Genomic DNA, 13657 nt, shown 5'->3' on the forward strand with positions numbered 1-13657 from the left:
CACAGTACTAGTGGTAGTTCCTCATCTGGTTAGGATATAGATGTGGTCACGAAGAATGAACTCTATTAATATTTTTGTATAGAAGCCAAATGGACAAAAAATGGAGGAATCTGGGCTACTGGGATGGAGTGTTCAAATTTTATTTATAGAGATAACCCCTTTCAAGCACAGGAAATAAAAGGTACATGTTACTCAGATCAAAAGTGGTAAATTTGACATGTGCTGCTGCCAAAGAGGTATGGTCAATATGCAAGAGTACCGAGGTAGTAAATAAGAAGCAGCAGACTGGGTTTAGGATTGGCTTGTGAAGGCAGAACCCAGATCAGCAGTACAAAACCAGAAGGTTGTATGGTTTTGAACTAAGCCTCTTTATAAGCCGTGAGGAGCTCAGCTAGAAGGGCCTAAGGTGGAAAAGACGCGGGAGGGTTGTCTTCATGACACACTGGCTAACTAGCACAGATTTGAAAAATGCCAGTGAAGCCCTAAAATGTATGAAAAGAAGTGTTTGTAATATGAGAGGGGTAACTGACATCAACATAAACAGCTCTGCTTAGGCATCGTTTGTATATAACTTTTTTTTGTTCAACTCTAAGAACTGCTAGAAATACCAGGGGAGTGTTAAGCCCATTTTGTTAGGGAAAACTAGGATTTTTTGACTTAGCTAGCATAATGAGGGCAGAGAGGGGATACTCTTGTGGTCTATAAATGAGATTAAACATCAGGTTTTAACTGAAGGACAATGTCACCACAGGAACAAATGATAATAAATAGGCCCTCTTTAATTTCATACTGGAAAATGGAAGCACAGTGGTTTAAATGGTTGAGGCAGGAACCACCTCCACAAAAACACAGCTGAATTCACAACATGATTTGATTAGCTGATGAAAATGTGCACATAAAGCAGTGCAAAGATCTTACAGGATATTGTTCAGTGGCTCAGGACTCTCTCAGTTCCTGTGCTTCTAAACAGAATGAAAGACATTTTTACCTGATGATAATGGATACTAGACACAACTCATGTTGATGACATCTATCAAATTATAAGAGTATGAGACGTTGTTCCCATCAGCTTGAACAAACGTAGAAAGGCTAAAGCTGACTGTGCAGGTCTATGTTATGATTTACTCCACAGTTCTAGGAAGCTCTTACAGCTGATGAGAACTCTGTAACTCATGGCAAGTCCTAGTAGATGGGACCCTGACACATCATCAGAGGTCAAGACAGAGGCACAGATGCTGCACTGAGTGTCCCTGTGATCTCAGCACAGTTTGCAGCCCTTGCCCTCACCTCCCATCCTGCTCCCCTCCAGCTGCCTCGCCCAGCAAGGACAGCCAGGTCTTGGGGATCCCACAAGTCTCTCATCTTCTGTGTTGTCCAATAAGTGGCTCCTAAGTACAATGTGCTGTCTGACCTCTTTATTTGCTTGGTCCTCTGTCAGTTATCTATTGTCTCCTAAATTCCAGGCGTTTCCCATTTTTGCTACGGACACATGCTCATCCTTCACTGCATTACACTGCTTTTCAGGAATTACTTTCTATGCAGAACTGATGTTCTAAGGACCAGAGTCATGGTCTACTGCGGTGGGTAAACGTACATATTAACAATTCCAGTGGGAATGAAAAATTTACCCTAGTTGTAAAAAACAATCTATGCAATCCTAGCTGATTCTCTTGAGATAAATGGTATTTTCTAAAAAATCCTGACCGTGGTCATAAGTAAAAGTAGTTAAAATACCCGACACTGACTGAATAGTCGAGATGAGCCAAGAAATAACACAGATCATTTCTGACAAATTATTTTAAAACCATCATGGTGTTTATGAAATAATAATAAAAATTTGTGTAGAGACTGTGAATGTCACCTCTCTTTCTTATGCTGTCTTTGATCATACAGTGTTAATGTCCACTTAATTTTGTGTTTTCCCTCTGATCAGATCTGTTAAAGGAAATATGATGTTGATGAATACAGTCAACCATATGTGTTAAAGTGAACAACAAGATTTTTTTAATGAACTAAATTTTTTAATGAACTAAAAGCCTCAACAAAGACTGTGGAAGACAAATTACAAAATCTCAGGATCCTATTAGATAAGAACAGTCTAATTATCAAGGTTTTTAGGCAAATAATGTTTCAGAATTATGAAGGCATTGTTGGGTCTTACTAATCAATATATTTAAACTTATGGTTAAAAATGGTTATAGCAACTAAAAGGGACATTTGGAGCAATATACCCTAAGAATAAAAGGTTAAATTTATAATGATTACATTAGTTTCAACTGAATTCTAAGATACACTAGGAAAATCAAGATTCTCCTGCAAAGGTGGTGGGATGGTAATGGCAAGATTATGAAGCAGTGAGAATGTACATGAAACCATTCATTGTTCACATTCTTTTCTTTTTTTATTGAGAGTCTATTTCAACATGTAGCATTTTTAAAACCTCAAGCTTTCTTTATGCTAGCTGCAATATCCTTGGAAGAAGTTCCACCTCCATTGTTGGGCCATGCTCTAGAACCCTGAAGAATCCTACAGCTGTGACTTGAATCTTTTACAGGAAATGTTGCTCAGAAAAAATTGATTCCAGAAAAGTTGACTACATCAAACTGATCCAGTGCGGCTTAGTTGAATGCATATTTATTTTCTCTCTTTTTTTTTTTTCTTTTTTTTTATGCTATGTACGTCTTTAGCTTCATTAATATGATCACTCTTACAAAATGCTTAACTCTTGCTTTTATTAAAAGCTTTAACACTGATAGCACTGACAACAACCTGATCCAGAGTGAAGAAACTTTGATCTTGTACATTTATTTCTTTGGACTCTGGTGCCATTAAAATGAAGCTAAATTTTCAGTGGAGAGTTTCAGTCACAAATTGCTAATTTGAATAATTCATAGCACTCCATAAAAACTTCTGCAAGAAAATATTGGAGTATTCTGTAAGCTAGAAATACTGTTTTGGAAAAAATTGTATTTTTTTTTTCTTCTTCTTAAAACTGAACTTAAATATTTACCTGAATGGGCATATCACATTTTGCAATATCTTTTTTGCAGATATATGCTCTTTGAAAGTGTCCTAAATCACTTATTTTGTGATATTTTTGCTCAAAGGAAACCATAACTGTGAAAACTTCCTTCACAAGCTTCAAGTCAGGTTGATAGTTCATCAGAGAACTATCAGAGTATCTTTCACTACCAACATGTTCAGTAAACAACGCGAGTCATGCCTCACTTTTGTTTTCTCTGTCATCTTTGCTGCTGTAGGAAAGCAATTTACTAATATAAGTGGGTTTAGGTGGATTTGTTTTGTGTGGTGATTTTTTTATTTTGAAGATTTTATTTTTTTTTCCCTGTGACTCACCTTGATTCTGCCATTCTGAAGTTGCGAATAGGTGACTTATTCTTTCCTCCTATTTTGTATGTGGGTGGTGGTGGGGTGGGGGGGGAGGGGTGTTGATTTAATTGTTCGTCATCCACCTTTGGATGTCTGGCCCAGCCTAAAATATCTTCAATTATCACTAGTCTACAATTTGACTTGGCAGCTCCATTTCTTTACAGTGAATAAAGTTCCCTCCCCAATGTTTAAGTTCAGTGTTCCCTGCAGGAACATCACTTCATGGCTTTGTTCTGCCCGTGGTGACTAATTGCGATGGCCATAATCTGTGCCTAATTGTCTTTTTTTATACTTGTACACTAAGACAATATCTGTCATTTCTGTAGACCGAATGTTCCCAGTTTTATCAACCTTTGATCACATTTGATTCTATTTTCTACATTCTCTTTTATTTAGGTGCAAATGACACTCAAAGTCAATACCCTTTCAACATGAAGTTGGACCATACAGCACAGGGTAAAATCATTTCAATTGTGAGAGCGATTTGAATATCTAGAATTTCCATCCCAAATGTATCTTCAGTGTTTTCAAAGACTCTTACTTTTACCCAGACTGTGATAGAATACATTAAAATACTGAATGCATGGGTGGAATGGAAACTTCTGGTTCAGAGTGTGAAAACCTGGCCCTTAAATGTCTCATCTGAAATTACTGAAGTAAAACATGGCTCTTCTTTGTGCTAGGGTTTGACAGAATGTGCCCTAACTGTCCAACACCTGTCCTACATGTCCACTTTAGTAAAAGCCATCATTTAAGTGCTTTAGGCCACTTTCCCGTTTCTGAACCAAGTCTACCAGCCAGACTAAAACACTGGCTAAAAATTCTTGGTGAGCTTTAATAACATAGTAATGTCTAAAATATACAGATATTGCCAGGAAAGAATGTCAAGCAGTAAATAGCTCTGCCTTTGCTTCACTGCAGGCAGGGCCACCATAACAAGCATGTCCTGCTGGGCAATGAGCCTTCCTCTCTTGCCTTCCTGACTTGGAGAAAATAGCAAATATATCTAAGCTGGCCCACATTGTTAAGGAAAATTATTCTCACAGCAGGTCTGGAGGGGAATCAGTGTTGAAAGGCCTGAGACTGGGACGGAGTGGTGAGGATGTCCCCTCCCAGCTGAGCTTTAGCTACAGTGGGACACGTGGCCATGCACTCACTCCTTTCTCCTCACTGTTGGAAAATGTAACTGAGTGCCTGGAAAAGCCTTTTTGCAATGTATTACATTTCTCCAGGAGACTCAGGTGTCTGCTGAATAAAGGTGCTTTCTAGCAGCTAGGATGTTCCCATCTTTATCATTCTGAAGGATTCAGGTATCTACCATAACCAGTGGTTGATAACAAATAACAAAACTATGTGTATATCAAAGACATATGTTTCTTAAGTTTTCACTATCTTGCTGAAATCAATGTAGCCATGAATGTTAAAAGGTAACAGATGTTATCATATGGACCATAGTTTCATATAACCATATAGGTTCATATACACTTAGCTCATGAAAAGCCTGGTCTGATTTTAAGGTAAAATATTTCAAGGTATTTTTGGTTTGTTTTTCTTCACAGAGAAAGAAACCCTCTAACAGTGTGCCAGAGGAATATGTAATCTACAGTAGCTTTATGATAAATTTAAAAGGATACTTATATCCCCACAGAACCTTTGTTACATGCCCAACATGAAGAGTTCAGAGTAAGACAGGCAATAAAACCTTTCTTCAGAGTTGCCGCCAACTGGGGGTCATATTTGCTTTCTTCCAAATAAGGGGATAGCTACTCTTGCCAGGTTCACATCACTCTGAGTATTTGTTTTCCATGTTTGAACTTCCAAGAATTCACTAGCTTCAGGTTAAACTGAGTGTGGAACCTAGGAGTTTGGAGTCTGGGGTGACTAATTGCCCTCCATCTTGTTTGCTTTTCATGAATGGATGGCATGTTTGTATTTTAACACTCATTTGATTACCTGGCCTTTGCAGTTGATTATAGAGCTAAACAGTTAGCATCAAAGAGCAGGCTGGAGCTAGCCATAGTAGCAAAAAAACACCTCAGCATGTTTCTACACAGATGCAAATGGTGCCTGTGTAAGAGAACTGTGGTTCTCTCTGAGCTGATTGTTAGAGCCAGGGCACAGGAACCTGCTCTTCATTCTGTATGTACTGCTACAACTGGGATGTACAAGCAGAAATAAAATCAGTTAAGCCTGAACTGTATGTATGGGGGTTTTTCTACACACAAAAAAAGGTATTGATCTCATGAGCAGCTCGGGTTCTAAACTGTAATTTGATTACACTTGGGCTCAACACAATATGCTTATCTTAATGGCTTCCAAAAGAAACATCTCATCTGATGTGATAACACCAAGAGATGCCAGATTTGCTGTTATCATTATCACACTGCTTAATTAGTCATTCAAGTAAAAAGGTCATGCACCTTCAGTGAAACTTCACTGCCATTGAAATCAATTTATTCCTTGTATTCCATCTACATTAGATCCAATAACCGTTCCAATTTTTTAGTATTCTAAAATCTTTAGCATTTTCTTACTGTAGAATTAGACACTGAATATTTAAAATTACTCTCTGGTTTCTCTTTGCTAAATTTTAGGAGTACAATCTATGAAGTTTCCTCTCTAAGAACTTGTGCTTTTGCGCCAACCAAGAGCCGGGCACCACAGAGCCGCTGCCTCTTTAAGAGGGAGTGTGGGAGCTGGGGTGGGGGGAAAGGGAGGGAAAAGAAAACCAGAGAAATCAAAACCTTGTGGATTGGGATAAGGATAGTTTACTGGGATAGCAGAGAGATAGAGATAATAATAATAACAAGACTTTATAGCAAAATATATGAAACTGGTGATACACAACACAGTTTCTCACTGACCCAAACAACTCAGGCCATACAGCTTAGAGGTGTCCCAAAACCGGACCATCCCTAAAACCGCGTGTCCTGGAGCTGCCTGCTCCTCCTCCCACTAGCCCCCGTTTATGCTGAGCATGACATAATTGGCATGGAATACCCTCTTTGGCCAGTTTGGGTCACCTGTCTTGGCTGTGTCTCCTCACAGCTTTCTGGGTGCCCCCCACCTTCTCATTAGCTGGGAAATATGAACAACGGAAAAGTCCTTGACTGCTTGGCAACAACTAAAACATCAGTGTGTTATCAGCACTGCTCCCATCCCAACTCCCAAAGACAGCATTCCACACACTGTTAGAAGGAAATTATCCTACCCAAAACCAGGACAGAACTCTTTACCTCCAGTCAGATCACTTTATCCATAATTTCTGCATCTTTCTCTGTTGCCTAGATAGTTTAAAATGACAGTAAATGAAGCATATAATGAGGAAATCTCATTTATGGCAATTTTTAAAAGGCATGTGAAGCAAAACATATTTAAAAAACTAAATCCATACCTGTTTTACAACATGTTGTGATGTGAATGGTCCGATACAAGGCTAGTAAATTTCAGGCTTCATGAAATTCTTTGATCAATGGATGTCTACATTTTTAGGGAATGTTTAGATACAAATGGCCATAATGCACTATTGTGTCCCGTTTCCTTATCTGAACCAAAACTAGCTGTTCAAATACATTAAGAAAAAAGATTTGCCAATGCCTTGGTTTTAATGATGCAGAATTCAAAGAAAATGGATTAAAAGTCAGTGCTAACCTACCCATGATATGAAAGTAATAGAGGCTTTTGTAACATTCCTAAAGAAAAGAAACTGGCATCCTGCTCCATTCACACGAAGTCTGTAGCGTCTGCTCCATGTCAGGTGCAAAAACATCATCTGTCATTTGTCAGGCAACTGCTCTAATGAAATTCCCTGTGCAGCACAGCTTTATAGAGTTGGAGACCAACAGCCAGAGAGAGAGGCTGACAGCATCAAACACTTGCTTTCTCCACTCACTTCCAGTTGAAAGAAGCCAAGGTTGCGGGAAGGGAGACCTGGAGTAGGGTAAAGCCCCCAGGCTGGTGAACAAACAGCCTTTCCAAGAGAAGCTGGTGATACTGCTGGATTCCCACTGATTTGCATCTCCTGCCACAAGCCGAAGAACTAGCGAGTCACATCCTGAGCTGCAGCACACCTAGGCAAAGCAGCCTGCACGTTGGCAATGACCTGGAGGGGCAAAGCGGGGGCAAAATAAGGTCTGCAGAGAAGAATGAAGCAATCCTGATGATCTGTGACTAAGGAAATCGTATACCCCCTACCTCTCTGACCTTGCTGGAGTATTTGACGTTGCAGAGAATTCTTGCAAATGTTTAGTGGCAGATTTCACTTTATAAACCATGGGAATTAATTCTGTTGTAAATAATTCTCTATCACATCAGAAAGATGTTGTGAGCATCTGATACCATACGTGAAAGGCACATCCCTACTCCTCTCTGCTTGATCCTTAAAATACAATGCTGCACTCCACACCCTGCTGGGCCCTGACATAGTTACAATCTTCTGCTTGAGGAGTATGGTAGTTTGGGAGCTAACTAGACTATGCCACTAAAAATCTAATTATGCTTATGCTTTACCTTGCCAGAGCTGACAGCAGGTCGAAGTCCTTGGCTGAGTGTTTCATTTCCATAACTATCTGCACGCTGCTGTGTGTTTCCTACTGAGTACACATGGTGCCTGCTTGTCTGATGGCCATAATGAGGGTGGCTGGCCAAGGTGCCTGCACTGTCTTAGTCATCAGTAGTGGTGAACTGAAAAGTCTTGTATAAGGTACAACTCACCTTCTGCTTGTCTGTGCATGTAAGTACAGTAGGCATTTAACTTGCTGCCAGCTGTGCTGGTTTTGGCTGGGATAGAGTTAATTTTCTTCATAGTAGCTCATACAGGTCTGTGTTTTAGATTTGTGCTGGAAACAGTGTTGATGATACAGAGATGTTTTTGTTATTGCTGAGCAGGGCTTACACAGATTCAAAGACTAGAAGTATTTTTGGGCTCAGAAACACATTTTAAAATGTAACTGGTTTGAATTGGATGGTATTTATTAGCATTAGGGCCAGACCTAGAGACAGCATGATGCAAAGGGCACTTTTGTGAGAATTCTAGTTGCTTTTCCTAGTACACACTACAGAAATGTAAATGAGAAACTGTTTACAGCAGGAAATCTCTGGGTTTCCTTATATGATGAGTAATATTAGAGTGGCCCTGCCTCTGGCCAGGTGGAGGGAAGGGACAATCCGATTTATTGGACTGTGTGGATACGATGGCCTGACACATCAGATCCACAAGAGTACCAAGCTTTAGTAGACACTGGCACTCTAACACCATAAAACTCTGAAGGGTCAGAATCCAACTATATTTTCAGAGTGACAGGGGGAATCCCAGCAATTGACTCTACTAGAAGCTGAAGTGAGTCTAACAGGAAAGGATTGGGAAAAACACCCCATTGTGACTGGCCCAGAGGCTCTGTGCATCCTGGGCATAGACTTCCTCCAGACAAGGTATTTCAAAGACCTAGAAGGGTACCAGTAGGCTTTTGGAATAGCTTCCCTGAAGCTGCTAAAGGTCAAAGAACAACAAGTGCCAACTGCTACCACAACAATGCACAGATAACGATAATGCACCAACCAAGATTCCCTGATTCCTATTCAGAAGCTGATTTGTCAACTGGAGAGTCAGGGAGTGATCGGTAGAACCCACTCACCCCTCAACAGTCCAATATGGCCAGTATGGAAGTCCAGTGGAGAGTGAAGGCTGACAGTGGACTATCATGGCCTGAATGGGGTCACGCTGCTTATGGGTGCTGCAGTGCCAGACATGCCAGAACTCTGCTATTACCTAGAGTCAGAAGCAACCAAGGGGTACGCCACAAATTGGTCACCGCGCTGTGTCATCGCCTCCTCGGGTCAGTGCGCTCCATGTTATCACTGAGGGGGAGGGGGTTGCGTTCTGCCCCAGGCTGGTTTTGCAGCGTGGTGTCAGTAACTGCCCGTACCCCAGCCCGTGGGGCACGGCATTTCACCTCTGCCTGGGCTGATCCACCACAGCGCTGTTCCTGGGAGAGGGCCAGGGAGTTGGATTTTTCTCAAAATGAGTTGTTTGCAATAAGAAAACTGTCCAGATAGCCCCAAGCACATGTGATTTGGGAAATACTGTCTGCTCTCTCATCAACAGTCTTTGAAGAGTTGTTGATGAGAGAGCAGACAGTATTTGAGTTGTTTGTTTGCTCTGAATCTTACAGGGAGAAGTAAGGTTAGGGGACAGAGACAGGAGGCCTGCAGCACCCCCAACAGCTCAGGTGCTTACAGCTTGCTCTGCAGGTGCGTGGCAATAGCAGCCTATTTACATACTTAACAGATTTAGCTTGTTTATAAATGTCCAGGCAATAGCAAGAAGGGGTGCTTACTGCTGATTGCTAGCTGAGACTGGTCTGTGTATCCCCATCTCAACATGAGAGTGAAGAGCAGCAGCATTTGATGCTGCCCTGGTACAAACGTAGAGAGAGACTGATTGCACCATGAGGTTACTTACACTTCTTGTGCCTTCCTCTTCTCAGTAAATCTGCTCTTGCAAACTGAAGAAGGCTGCATCTGACGAGTCATCAAAAATAGGTGATACAGTGCTGATAAGGCTGGCTGTTGAGAAGTTATGAAGACAGAGAACTTCAGTGTGTTGATGCAGCTTTGATACTTTGTAGAAGAAAGGAAATGATGTCCCATAACTTAGAGGAAAATCAGCAGGAGGTAAGCAAGCAAAAAAATACGGGATCTTAAGAAGCATCAGAAACTTCTGTTCTTTCTCAGAAAACTATTTTCTGCTTGTCTTGAGGAACTTGATATGTAGCACGGACCCCTTCTTCAGATCTTCACAGCCAGTTGTTGTTGCCACTCAAGAAAGGTGTGAGGGTTGTGGTGATTGCTTTAGACAGCAAAAGGATCGTGTATGAAGTAGGTAGGTAGGGATGTGTGTGCTAGGAGTGGGAGTTTGCGAGAGGTTTGCTTGTCCTGCTTTCTTCCTGTGCACATCAAACCACCTAAAGTTGCTGTCCAGGTTTGAATTGGCTCTCCCTGAGCTGCCATCCTGACCAATGGGCCTGTAAACCACAAGCCCCAGAAATATCTGGGGAGAGGTGCTCTGAGGGAAACACACAGAGAGGGTGGCTGAAGCTAGCCAGGGCTCCCCCTGTTGCTGCTGGAGGAGCCTGGGCTGAGTCAACCAGGATGATGCAACCACGGCTGTAGCAGCTCCCACCAAGCTGCTTCTCCCAGGAAGGGACCTGGGCTGTTACTGGGCCCTTGGCTTGAGTTACTGCCACTGCTTGTGTGGTAAACCAGGCTCACAAGGAGCATACTGTTCGAAAAAGCTGCGTCAAGACACCACCAGCAAATTGCCCCCACACCCTATAACCCCTCCCTAGTAAACTTACTCTCCCCGCACAGAATTTTTAGGAAGAAAGATGAATTCTGAATGACAGAGCCATCCTTATGTGAGCTCATGTCTGTAGTTAGTGATATCAAGCTGTTAATATGAGTTTTGATGTCTGGATTAATTTTCTGTTGCTTTTTTCTCTCTGTGTGGGTTCTCTGCTCTCCTGTTATGCTTGCCTTCCCATCCTATCTTTTCCTTTGATATCTCTCCTCTTTTTCTTTTACCCAGACCAGCTTCTGCACCTAGAATAAAAGTCTCTGGAGGGTTTAATCTGGGGAATTATATTTACTTTGCTTTCCTGTTCAGATAAAACATATGCAGTTAAGGAATGCTTACAGCTACTGGAAGGTGCTTAACAGAGAGTATTTCTGGGTGCCTTTGCTGAGCTGTCCCTAAGTGAGGGGAAATAAAAGTATCTCATTTTACAGCTGTAAAATTCCCATGCCATCCCTAGGCTAGGAGCGCTCCCTAGGGTTGTTGGTGTATGAAATCTGCATGCTCTGGTACAGGAACTATGGGCACTGGGCAAAGCAGCAGCAAATATAGCCGTCTATCTTGGGAAGCAGTCCATCCAGGTGAGGTTCTTCCAGCATAAGCTCATAGTGATGCTATCTCAGAAACATAGCCACACTCCTGTAATTCGTTTTTCCTTGTGCATGTAAGGCAGTAGGTTTTAGGGTTTAGTGTGGGCTTTTTGTTTCTTTTGGGTTGGTTTTTTGTGGGTTTTGTTGTTTGGGGGTTTTTTTTCAAGAATAAAATGTGCTTCTTTCCATTTAGGTAGGACGGTTGTTCTCCCTTCTATTCCTGAGGTAAGAAAGGGGTGAGGAAACAGTCTACTATTTTGATTCACATCTAGAGAGTCCTTTGCCCTTGTAGCAGTTAAAATACAAAATATTTCAGAAAATCAGAGCTAATAATAAAGCTTGAAAATCTCCTACCCTAATGGAGCCATTATAAACTTTCACTCAGTTTTGGGATGACCACCTTGTGACTGTGCTATAGCCTATAGGTCAAAAAGGCGTACTGTTTAAATAAAAAGACTTCAAGCAATGGCAAAGCTCTTGCTATAATCCATTCTCATGTTTATCTGCCCTCGTAATTGGAAATACCTGTCCTTTATATTAGCAAATGTTCTACCTTCAGCATTATGGCAATTGTTTTTTGTGCTGTATGGACACACTCTTAAGTGCAGTGTGTTTCCTCCCGTACTGAAGTAATGAATTCATTTTGTACACCTTTCTTGAAGTCTAGTGATTAAATATGACCTCATATTTCAATTTAATACACTACTATTGAAAAGTTTCTTGAAGTTATTGGAATTATGTTTGCTCAGAAGTATTATATAATACATTTCAGGGAGCTGAGAAGACAAGTAGAAGATGGAAACATTTTCTGAAAACAAAGACATGCTTCAAATTAGGTCTATAACTTTTTGTTACCATAGCAACATAATACTAAACCAAAATTCTCTACAGGCATTGTTCCAGATATCCTACCTTCATGGCTTCTCATGGACACTGAAAGACCCATCCAAAATATTTCCCTTGCGAAATTCCAGAGGGTGATGGCCAGAGAGAAGAGGGGTTCCATATCTCTGGTTTCTTTTGCTTTTTCTTCTTTGAATGTGTCTCCATTAGCAGCTTAAAACATTTTATCACTGGTCATAGTTATACACATGCTTTGACTTCACTCTGCAAGTGTATCTGGCATAAATATATAAAAACGTACTGAACTAAAGTAGAGGGGGATAAACCCATGAGAGGAAAAACACCTACATCCCAGATAAGAGTTCTGGGGAATTAGGGTATAATCCTAAACTTAGGGGAAATGCAGTTACATCAAACAGTTGCTAAAGAAATTCAGTGGAAAGTGCTGGCAAGGTTCAAAACTTCTAACAGAATAAGGTGTCAGACACATTATTGCCAGCCTGGTTATTCACCAAAGTCAAGGTCAAAGACAAAAAGTTAGGAGAGAGTGACAGTTTGGGAGGACCCTGCAAAAGGGCAGAGAATGCCAAGAAAGGCTTAGATAGATAGACTTAGGAGCCTGTGGGCTTAGGCCTCCTGTCAGAGGAAGAACAGCAGGATAGCAAAGCTCTTACCATGATTCAAAGCCTTTGGCTGAACTTCAGAGCGCCTTATATTAGCCTGACTTCTGTTTCCTGATTTAACTGACTCACTGGCACCTATGCATTCTCGTCCTATTGCAATTGAAGTGTTTGTAAGCGTGTAAATGTTGGTCTCAGTGTGTTGAACTGTGGTTCTTCAGTGACAAATTATTACTGAGTTGTCATCTGTACAGCCATTTATGTTCTTCAATTACACTGAAAATTGTTCCTTTGCCTTGATGGACAAACCTCAATTTTCTGATCTTACAGCTCATCACTTCAGTTGTCCCCATCTAAACTAATAATCAACTTGTTCTCTAGGGTTGAGTCCTCTTTCACCTTTCCTTATTCCCAGCAACCAGACATCAAAATGTATACTTCAAAAAGTCGTAATGGAAATTGCTGTCTTATTGCTTCCAGTGATGCACTGTGAGTTGCCACACACTTCCGTTGCTTTTCCTTTCTCCAAGCCGAGTATGTTGTTGGAATCACTCAGTCAATCAACTTTTTAGCACTAAAATATCTGCTTTTAGGTTTAGACACTGCAGTTGTACAAATTGAGGCGCTGCATTTGTACAATGACTCTGCTGGCCCTGAATCCACTGACTTGTTTTGGTTTGGTTTTTTGCAGTTTGGTTGACGTAAGGATTTCTGACGTTGTTACGGCATGTGTGACACAAGGGGCTGGACACTCAAATAGGTGCAACTCCTATCCCACAGAGCTTGTAATCCAAATAACCAGACTCAACAGGGGGTACCAAAAAATGAGTGTAAAATGCTCTGTGATTGAAGTATAGGCCTAT

This window comes from Gallinula chloropus, assembly GCF_964237585.1.
Source record: "Gallinula chloropus genome assembly, chromosome: 2".
NCBI classification, from domain to species: domain Eukaryota; kingdom Metazoa; phylum Chordata; class Aves; order Gruiformes; family Rallidae; genus Gallinula; species Gallinula chloropus.